The sequence below is a fragment of the Lepidothrix coronata genome, unplaced genomic scaffold (assembly GCF_001604755.1).
Source record: "Lepidothrix coronata isolate B3197 unplaced genomic scaffold, Lepidothrix_coronata-1.0 Scaffold87, whole genome shotgun sequence".
In the NCBI taxonomy this organism is placed as follows: domain Eukaryota; kingdom Metazoa; phylum Chordata; class Aves; order Passeriformes; family Pipridae; genus Lepidothrix; species Lepidothrix coronata.
The window spans coordinates 573,773-582,472 of record NW_016690267.1 but is presented as its reverse complement, the minus strand read 5'-3'; the positions used below and the strand labels follow the sequence as shown (position 1 = coordinate 582,472).

At 43.5% G+C, this 8,700-nt stretch overlaps 1 long non-coding RNA gene across 1 annotated transcript in view; it reads left to right on the top strand.

Annotated features, from left to right (window-relative positions):
- The first annotated feature begins 6,020 nt into the window (after window positions 1-6,020).
- The window catches only part of LOC108500238, a 6,553-nt gene continuing 3,873 nt past the window's right edge, over window positions 6,021-8,700 (top strand). Inside the window, exons 1-2 of the long non-coding RNA XR_001875791.1 lie at window positions 6,021-6,150; window positions 6,695-6,778. This is a non-coding gene — a long non-coding RNA (uncharacterized LOC108500238). The remainder of the gene's footprint in view (window positions 6,151-6,694; window positions 6,779-8,700) is intronic.

Here is an 8,700-nt window from a genome sequence, read left to right as displayed (position 1 = left end):
GTTTGCATCTCATCACACCCGTGCAGCGTTGTTATCTTTTCGTCTCGTGTTTTTGTTTCTCTAGGGGCATTCAGCAACGACAAACTGTTCTAACTTCCAATTTACGAGAGGTGTGCTACACAGAACGGCGGTGGCTCAAGGGACAGCAGGTGTAGAGATCTCAGCCTGGCCCTGGATGGCATTTTTAGGGTGTGAAGCATCTACTGTGGTGGGTGTGAGGACGTGCGCGGCCGAGCAGACTCGGAAGTGAGCGATTGTCCAGGCGCTGGACACTTTGAAACTGGTTTAAAAGTTGCATTGTCTGGGGAGAGGATGGGCTTTGAGAGAGTGGTTTTGTGTGGTTTCTGTGCAAAAGAAGTGCTAATTTGGTCTTTTCCCAATGAGGGGGCATGCTCCAGCACTGCTGTGTAAGGCTGCTGGGGCATCACGTTGAGTGATGGTGTCACGTTTGGGGAGAGGACATTCTGGGCAGCCAGACATCGAGGTTTTTGGGGACTGGAGTGGGGTGTAAAATGGTGGCAGAGAACCTCGCTGCAGAAAACAAGGCCACCAGGCAATCAAAAAAGCAGGTTTAGTGTTTGCTGGTCAAACACTCACAGGTATTTTGCAAGCCTGGCAACTTATGAGAAGTCAGTGAATCGGGGCTCCTGTGCTGGCACATCTCATCTTATATTCCATGCCATTTCAAGTACAGTTAAATGCAGTGTATTGTTTTATACAGCAGTGCTGGTTGTTTTATCTGTAGTAGTTACATAGTGATAAGATTAATCTTATTTCTGCTAGGAATGGTTGCATCCATAGGAAGCATGTTCACTTTCCCTTTGTGAAGCTCCTTGTGGTGTGTGCAGTTCTGAGACTTCAAAGTTATGGCATAAATTGGGGTAGATTAATTTTTCTTGTCCAAGTTGTGAAGCCAACAGATCCCCACTGCCAGTGTAAATGCTGTACCCAGGAGCACTGGATATCCAGGATGGTTGGTTTTGCAAAACTCATAGGCATTGTAATTATGTTATTTTGTATTTTGATAATTATGTCTTGACCTGCACCCAAATGCATTTAAAAGCCAGGAGAAGGGCCTACCATCACCTGCACTTTTAAGGCAGAAGAGTATTCTCTGCTTTATATTGGAAATGAATTTTTAGAGTTGGTCTAAACACAAATCTGGTGGTGTTTTGGTGTATACACATAACTTCATTAGTCATGAGAAGGCAATGTCAATGGTAGTTCTTCCATTCTTGTAAATGCAGAGTCCTTCTATGCAATAACTGCATGATAATATTATGTAAGAAAGGAGGAAATATTTCTCTCTGTTTGGCAGATGATTCATAGCTGCTCTTATGCTCTATGTTTGGTTTAATCCAGACAGATATAAGAGCCATCTCTTCAAGCTATTTCAAAACACAGTCCAAAAACATTTATATGATTAAGCACTTCTTTAATTCTGTAAACACCATGATATCAGCAAGGAAATGACATTTAAATGGCATTTATCACTCAGTTTGTCTCATCATTGGGGATTATTTCTCTGTAAAATCTGAATTTGGAAAGAGACCTTTTGCAAAACATGAAATTGGAGCTTCTTTGCATCGTGTCCAAAAGTACTGCACAGAAAACCTACCTTTGGGGTGGATAGAGAGAAGTGACTCTTTGTGTCGTCTTTTTTTATGTAGTATCGTCCTCCAAGATGTACAGTATTCACTTTAGATAGGAAAACTGTATTTTTTTTTCTTATTAGGTAAATTGATGTTAAAAACAGCTGGAACGTATCTTAGAAAAGCTGCTGGTTGGAAGCGTTTGAGATGTTGGCAGTGAGATAAAGCTTCCCTGTTTCTGCCCACTGTGAATAACTGGGATATACATGGTCTGGTTCAAGCCCATCCAATGAATCTGGGACCACCACGGGCCAAATGGCAGCCACAGGGCTATTAAATTGAATTGGAAAGAGTAAGAGATGCAATCAGGTTCATGGGGACTGCAAGAGCACATAAAACACCTTGTAGGATCCCACCTCCGTGATAATCACGGATGGAAAGCGATGGAAAGAAACTCGAGGGCTCTTAGAGTAAAGCCCAGGGGATTATTGTGAGCACATAAAAATCCAAACAGCTTGGGATGTATCTACCTGATGGAAAGGGGACAAGGGGAGGGTTATTATTCCAACAGAAATATCCTAAAATGCTTAATTCAAGTAACAATTGCGTATTTTTATCTTCAGCCAACTGGTTTGGATTTTTAGAAACCGATGTTAATTTAAGTCTGTATCTGTTTATTTTTATATTTGTTGTACAAAAGAGAAATTGTGACTTTACTACACAAATATTATTCGAGGTCCTGGGTGCTATTCATTTAAACATACCTCCACCAGAATTAGGTGTGATCAGGTCCTCCGAGGCAGTCATGATATATCAATTACTTGCAATCACGTGTGCTAGCTATTCATAAACAGGTGGGACAGTACCAGTTTGTAGCCAGATATTTAGTGATTTTATTTCTGATACCAAAACATTTCTCAGCCTAATATATTTCAGTGCAGCTTAAAGATGCATCACGTCTTTATCTCACCAGGTTCCTCCTTAGCCCCCAGCTCGGCAGGTTTGTGGGCACGTGCCAACTTGAAGCACCCAGGTTGGATCTTGAAGCAAAGCTGAGGCTGCCTGGTTGTACTTTGCCAATACATTGATTTTTTGAAGCCAAGATGTTGCTGCAGAACATCTGGCTCAGCCAAACCTCCAGAAAACACAAAACCAGGGCGAAAGCTGAAGCCATGGCTGGTGAGCTGGGGGGTCTGTTGGCTCCACTAATTTCTCCATTTTAAGACACTCAGCCAACAGCTGATTGAGGAGGCTCCAGTTGGTCAGTTGTGCAGTCTAAATATTTAGGGCCAGTTCATAGAGTTGCTTTTTTTTTTTTCTATGAAAAATGATGTATTTTACTTCCTATGTATAAAAGTTACTTGTAAATTTTCGAGTGCCTTTGCATGTTTTCCAAGGGGCTATGTGGTTGTTTATAAACTAGATTTTTTTTTTCTAAATACAGAATTGTAAAATATCTTCCCCCCCCTTCCATTTTATTTTGATTTCTGAATTATTTGTGAAATAAAACCTTCCCAGAATGAATGCTTCCCTTGTCTTTAATGCTCAGCCAGAGCTGAGTTTGTGTTTAGAAGAGCTATTTGGGATTATTTCTGGGGACTAGAGTATTCCCTGGAGACCCCAAATGAGATTGGGTTGTGCAGAGTCTGTTCCACAAACAAATAAATGTAACTGCCCAATGCCCAAGCATTAAAAGCCAGCCTTTACCCCATCAAAAATAAGATGTATCCTTTAGTGAACCATCCTTAGAGTAAGGGAAAATCACTGTCTTTAAATCCCTGCAACATAGAGGCTGAAGTAGATTAAAAAATCCACTAGTTGGAATAAGAGTTTAATGAATTAATGCTGCAAAATATAACTGAGGTGAAGTCACCCCCACCTGAGCAGACTGTTGTTAAATATACCCTTTCTTTTTTTTTTTGAAAGGAAAAGTAGACAGATTTTTTAATTCCCCTTGAAGTTTTCTCCAAGCTCCTACTCTCTGACAGCACCACAAATCCAACCAAGTTGTTCCCTGGTAATTCAACACCACCTTGGTTAAAGGAGGTTCATAACTCAGCCTCCAGGCAATGAGCACCATGTGGGTTTGGACCAAAAATGTGGGCTGAGCCGTGGGAGGGGGTCCTGGCTGACAAGAAGGCCATGGAATTTTCTGTTTTCCATTACATATACCACAAGATCAACATAAAACCCGGAGGTGTTTGCATTACTCCAAGGCTTGCCTGATGCAGTTGTGGTTGAACAGTGTTTACCTGTAAAATCTAACTAAGCACTGACAAGGTAACACCATCATTGCACTGCCAGTGATTCCTCTAGGAGGAAAATGTCATGGCTGGTGCACTCCCTGCAATTCCAAACTGTGCATTTGAACTTTTTAATGTCCAGTTTGTCCTTGCTCTCACCTGCTCTCCCTTCTGCAAAAATATCTCCTTTGCTGAAAATGTTTGGGGAGACTTCCATCAGCAGAACCTAAAAGTAAGTACAAAAGAGAATTCAGGCTAATGGTCACTGTGAGGTTTTTTAGATGTATTAATTGCAACAGTTGTTTGGTTTCCTATTTGTTGGTGCTACAAAACAACGTAACCTGGGGGTTGGAATTAGTTGATTTTAAGGTCTCTTCCAACAAAAACCATCCTATGATTCCATGAATACTGTGGCAAAAATTAGGTCTTGGTTGGCCTAGAGATCAAAGCAGCATAACGCCCCAAATTTAAGGCTGAAGCTAAGCCCATCCCCTTGGGTTAGCTTCAAATCCTTTGACACTGTCTCTGTTTTTGCTGATGGTTGTCTCCTCCTGCTCCAGCCATGTGCTTTATCCTGTGCTCATCCACCAGAGAATGGTGTTGTCACGAGTGCTGTGTGAGAGCAACATGGCAGCCAAAGCTGGGTGTTCTTTCTGCACAGCAGGGATGAAACCCAGGTAAGTGAAGGCTGAGGGCGAAACACAAAGAAGCAAGAGAAAAACGGAATTTTTTTTTTCCCTGCTGGGGGTGGGATTGAGATTCGTGCTTTAGTGGAGAGGGCATTAAAACTGGAAGTTCGAATGAAAGTAGAGGGGAAGGGAAAGAGAAAACTATGTGGACTTCAGTGAAGGTGACCTGTTTTCCCACACTGATAATCCTCTGGGATCGTGCAGAAGCCAGGCTCTCCCAGCTTGCTGTTTCAGGGAGAAATGTCTTGTTGCTGGTTGTTTTGCCTTCTGCTGCCTGCTCCTCACCCCATGCTGAGCTCATCAGAGGCTATGTATAGCATGGGCATACCTTGGCATGGGTGTCCTTCCAAAAACCCACAGTCATTTATAGGATGTGCCTGGGCGATGTTTTCAAAGCCATTTTGCAAACGACGGGGTTGGCTCTCATTTATACTAAGGACCTACTTTAGGGCACTTAGGAGACATTTATGCCACTTTAGGGTGTGGATAGAGCAGTGTAAAGAAGCCTCAGTGTAAATAGAAACCACCCTTATATCTTGTTGACTCTGGTTAAAATAGGGTTACCGAGTTAAGTCAACAGACAAGGTTTGCCTTGTGCAGCTCCCTCTGCTCCTCACCCTCCGTGCCATGTGAGCAGGACAGGGTTATCCACAGTGTCCCTCATCAGCCACTGCACAGCCCAGCACCTCACAGGGATACTGAGTGTCAAATCGAATACGAGGATATTTATAGCAGGCGAAGAGTCAGGAGGCTCAGGTGGAATGTGAGGACTGAGAGCAGAAGGGAGCACAGGCTTTCAAAACAAATGCAGAGCTTTAGAATGTCTTACAAGTGCTGCTTCCCTCAGGTTTGGGATTCCTCTAGTTTAGAGTCTGTGGGTGATCACGGCCCCAGGAGAGGACCTGCCAACACATTCACTGTCCTGAGAAGTGCTTGGCACTGATATCCTCAAGTTTTTATTTCAGTAGCTGCTTCAAGGCTTGTTTCTGCACATCTATCTTTTGCCCTTGTGGAAGCTAAGAAAATACCAGAGGGGCCAGAGGACAAGTTTGTCAGAAACAAATATCAGAAGCAACCTAATCGCCTTCTCCACCAGCTTAACAGGCTTTGTAAGTTGGGGGAAAAAATAATAAAACCCAATACAGATTGACTGTAAGAAGGTTTTTATACCATCTCTTTTGACATGCTTTAATCAAAACATGATTTATATGAATGCAGGGTGGCTCTAAAACTGCATCAGTACCTGTGCTGGAAGAAACAATTTGCAAAAATAAGCTGACACTTGGAAGGGAAGAATACGAGGAATAATAAAAGATGGAGACAAATCAGAAAGGAGTAACTCAGCCCAACTGAGATAAAAAAGAGTCAAAAGCACCATGCTGTGGGCAAGGAAATAAATGTCATATGAAATGTGCAAAGAGGGAAAGGGTCTAAAGGCAGGTGAGAAGCATTTCAGCTTTGCTTTGTGCTGCTCAGGTCTCTGCTGCAGTGTGGTGACGTCTGGGTTTGTACATCACTGCCTGAAGAGTACTCAGCCAGCTGTGGGAAGTCCAGGAGGAAGCAAAGAGAGACCTGAGAGCTCAAACAACCCTCAAGAAAGGAGGAAAGATCGTGAGGATGACAAAGGTGAGGAAGAGGATGCTTGAAGTGTGTAAAGGTACAGTAAGAGGAGAGAGGGTATTTGTTCTTCCTGCCCAAAAGGCCACCACTGAGAAGGGATGGGCTTAAAATGTAGTAGGAAACATTGAGACTGGCCATCAGTAAAGGCTCTGACTGGAACAGATTATCTGCATGGTCTTTTTGGGCCACCATTCAGGGTTTTTAAGAATATACTGGATGGCAGCTGCTAAAATTAGATCCTGCTTTGGGTGGAGGATGGGCTAGAAAATGACTTGATGGCCCTCCCAGTCATTGTTTCTATAATTTTTAAGGCTAAAGGAAACATGACATTATATGGGAAGGGTTATCATCTGCTTGGACCAGGATGGTGCACAGGCATGGCCTGGCATTGTCCCACGAGTGATACAGAGGTGACCTTGTAGAAGTGGCCCAGGTAAAGATGTGCAGCATGGTGCCAGTATGGATTGAGATGATAAAAACTAGTTACTGCTCTCTTAACTCTTTGTTGTTCAGGTTTTTTGGGTTTGTTTGGTTCTTTTTCCCCCTGTAGGGCTTTTGGCAGACAAATGGGTCCTGTGGGGGGATCCTGAGGTGTGTTTGGAGATGGACTTGTGGACCTTCTGCTGTGTCTGAGGTAAAATACTGAGGAAAACCCTACAAAAATGCTGCTCTGAAATGCTGGCAAGGGGTGATTTAGGGCACCCCTGTAGGGATGTCACTGAGCAGAGTAACCCAAACTGAGTGCTGGCTGCTGGGGAGCAGCACCTTCTGCTGAAATGCAGAGGAGGCATTTCAGTGCCAGGCATGTAGCACCATCTGAGGACAGGTTTGTGGTGGGAAGATGGAGACCATGGAAATTTTCTCATCTGCAGAGTCATGAAACAATCTCAGGCGTCTGAGGGCAGCTGGCCAGCTCAGCAGGCTGTGTGAGCCTTTCCAAACACACGAGTGAAGTCGAGCTGTCCTAAACCCTTACAGCAAACCAGATGCACGGAGCTGAGTAGCCTAGTGCTGGACAATGCTTTCCTTGGGAACAGCTCCATTATCAGACAACAATGATGTCTGTAACTCCAGAGCACTAAAATGGACTTTGTTTGGACACCGACCATTTTAACAAGAGCAATAAAGTTATGAAAACACCCAAGTTTTCATGAGCTCCAAAGTCTCTAGTCTAGACCAAGAAAAGGACTTTAAAAGCCAACTCTGCTTGATCTTGTGGACAGCTCTGGATGCAGTTCCAGAAAATACTTGTGATCCAATTTTAAGGAGAGTTACTGGAAAAATGGTCAAGCACTGGGCCCTTGGCTTTGTGCATGGGATGACACAACGGGGGGCTCAGTGTGGAGGGGGTCCCTGACGCCCCCGACTGTCCCTCACTGACGCAAGAGAAAGTTGTGTGAGGTCTCTGCTCTTCTCTTATATAATCCGTGACTTCAGATAAAATTAATGCCAAGTACCCAAAAAAGGGATTGTGTGTGTGTTCTCTTCCCGTAATCTGAACACAGCGTTCGACTGTGACAGTTTTGCCAGTAAAAGAGACGTTTTTCCTTTGCCATGAGATCCAGATTTAAAATTAGCTGTGTCTCAGCAGAGCCATCAGCAGCGATCCCTGAGAGCCTCAGTGCTCGGTGTTGGAGGTTCAGGGCCATAAAGGAGCCCAGCAGCCCAGGTTAAACAGTGACCAGCAAAGTTTGTTCAGGGAGGGCTCCCTGGCTGTTAACAACAGGAGCCTCCGTTAGCTCCCGCATCGAGAAAACCAGTCAAACTTTATAAAAATACTTCCCAAAGTAAATATTAGTGAGTCACAGATACTAAATATTAATAACTCATACACTGGGAACAGAAATATTAGCGGGATCTGTAAGGGAGGTCTTTTTTATGTGCAATATTACAGAATCGGGTATGTGTTCCTCTCTCTCTCTTTTTTTTTTTTGGCCTGGTGTGTGCCAGCCTTTCCCATCTGAGACACAGGTTTGGAGCCGCTCCGAGGTATCGGGTCAGTGAAGTTGGTTGGTGTCCAAGTCCCACGAGGGGAGCAACTGGCCTGGAAGGGACCCAGGCAGGGAGGGTGTTTGAGCAGCGCTCCTCATCCAAGGGTCAGCAGTGGTGGGGCACTTCTGGGGAACTGGAGGGTTTCACTCTGTAATTGCAAATTACAGATAAATGAGGGGGGTTTTTTTTCACTGCCAGTCTGACCTTTTGGGGAAAAAAAAAAATCAACCCCAAACCCACCACGTTTATGCAAAGTATATGCAACCACCCAAATCCCCAAAGCACTTTTGTTGCATTAAGGAGCAAAGCAGAGTGAAAGCCACCCCTCGTTTTTCTAGTGAGGCAGCTTTAAGTAAAAAGTGGCTTTGTTGATCAAAATGTAAAAAAAATTAAAAAAATATGCTGAGTTTTAAAAAGTAAAATTGCAGTTATTTCAGTAATTTCTTTTCTTGTTTGAAAACCTGGCTTCTTAAAAGTTTGCTGGCGCTGAAAAGCAGTAATGAAAAATTTTAATTGATTTTTTTGTTTGTTTTCCTTTTTTTTTTTTTTTTTTTTTTTCCCTGT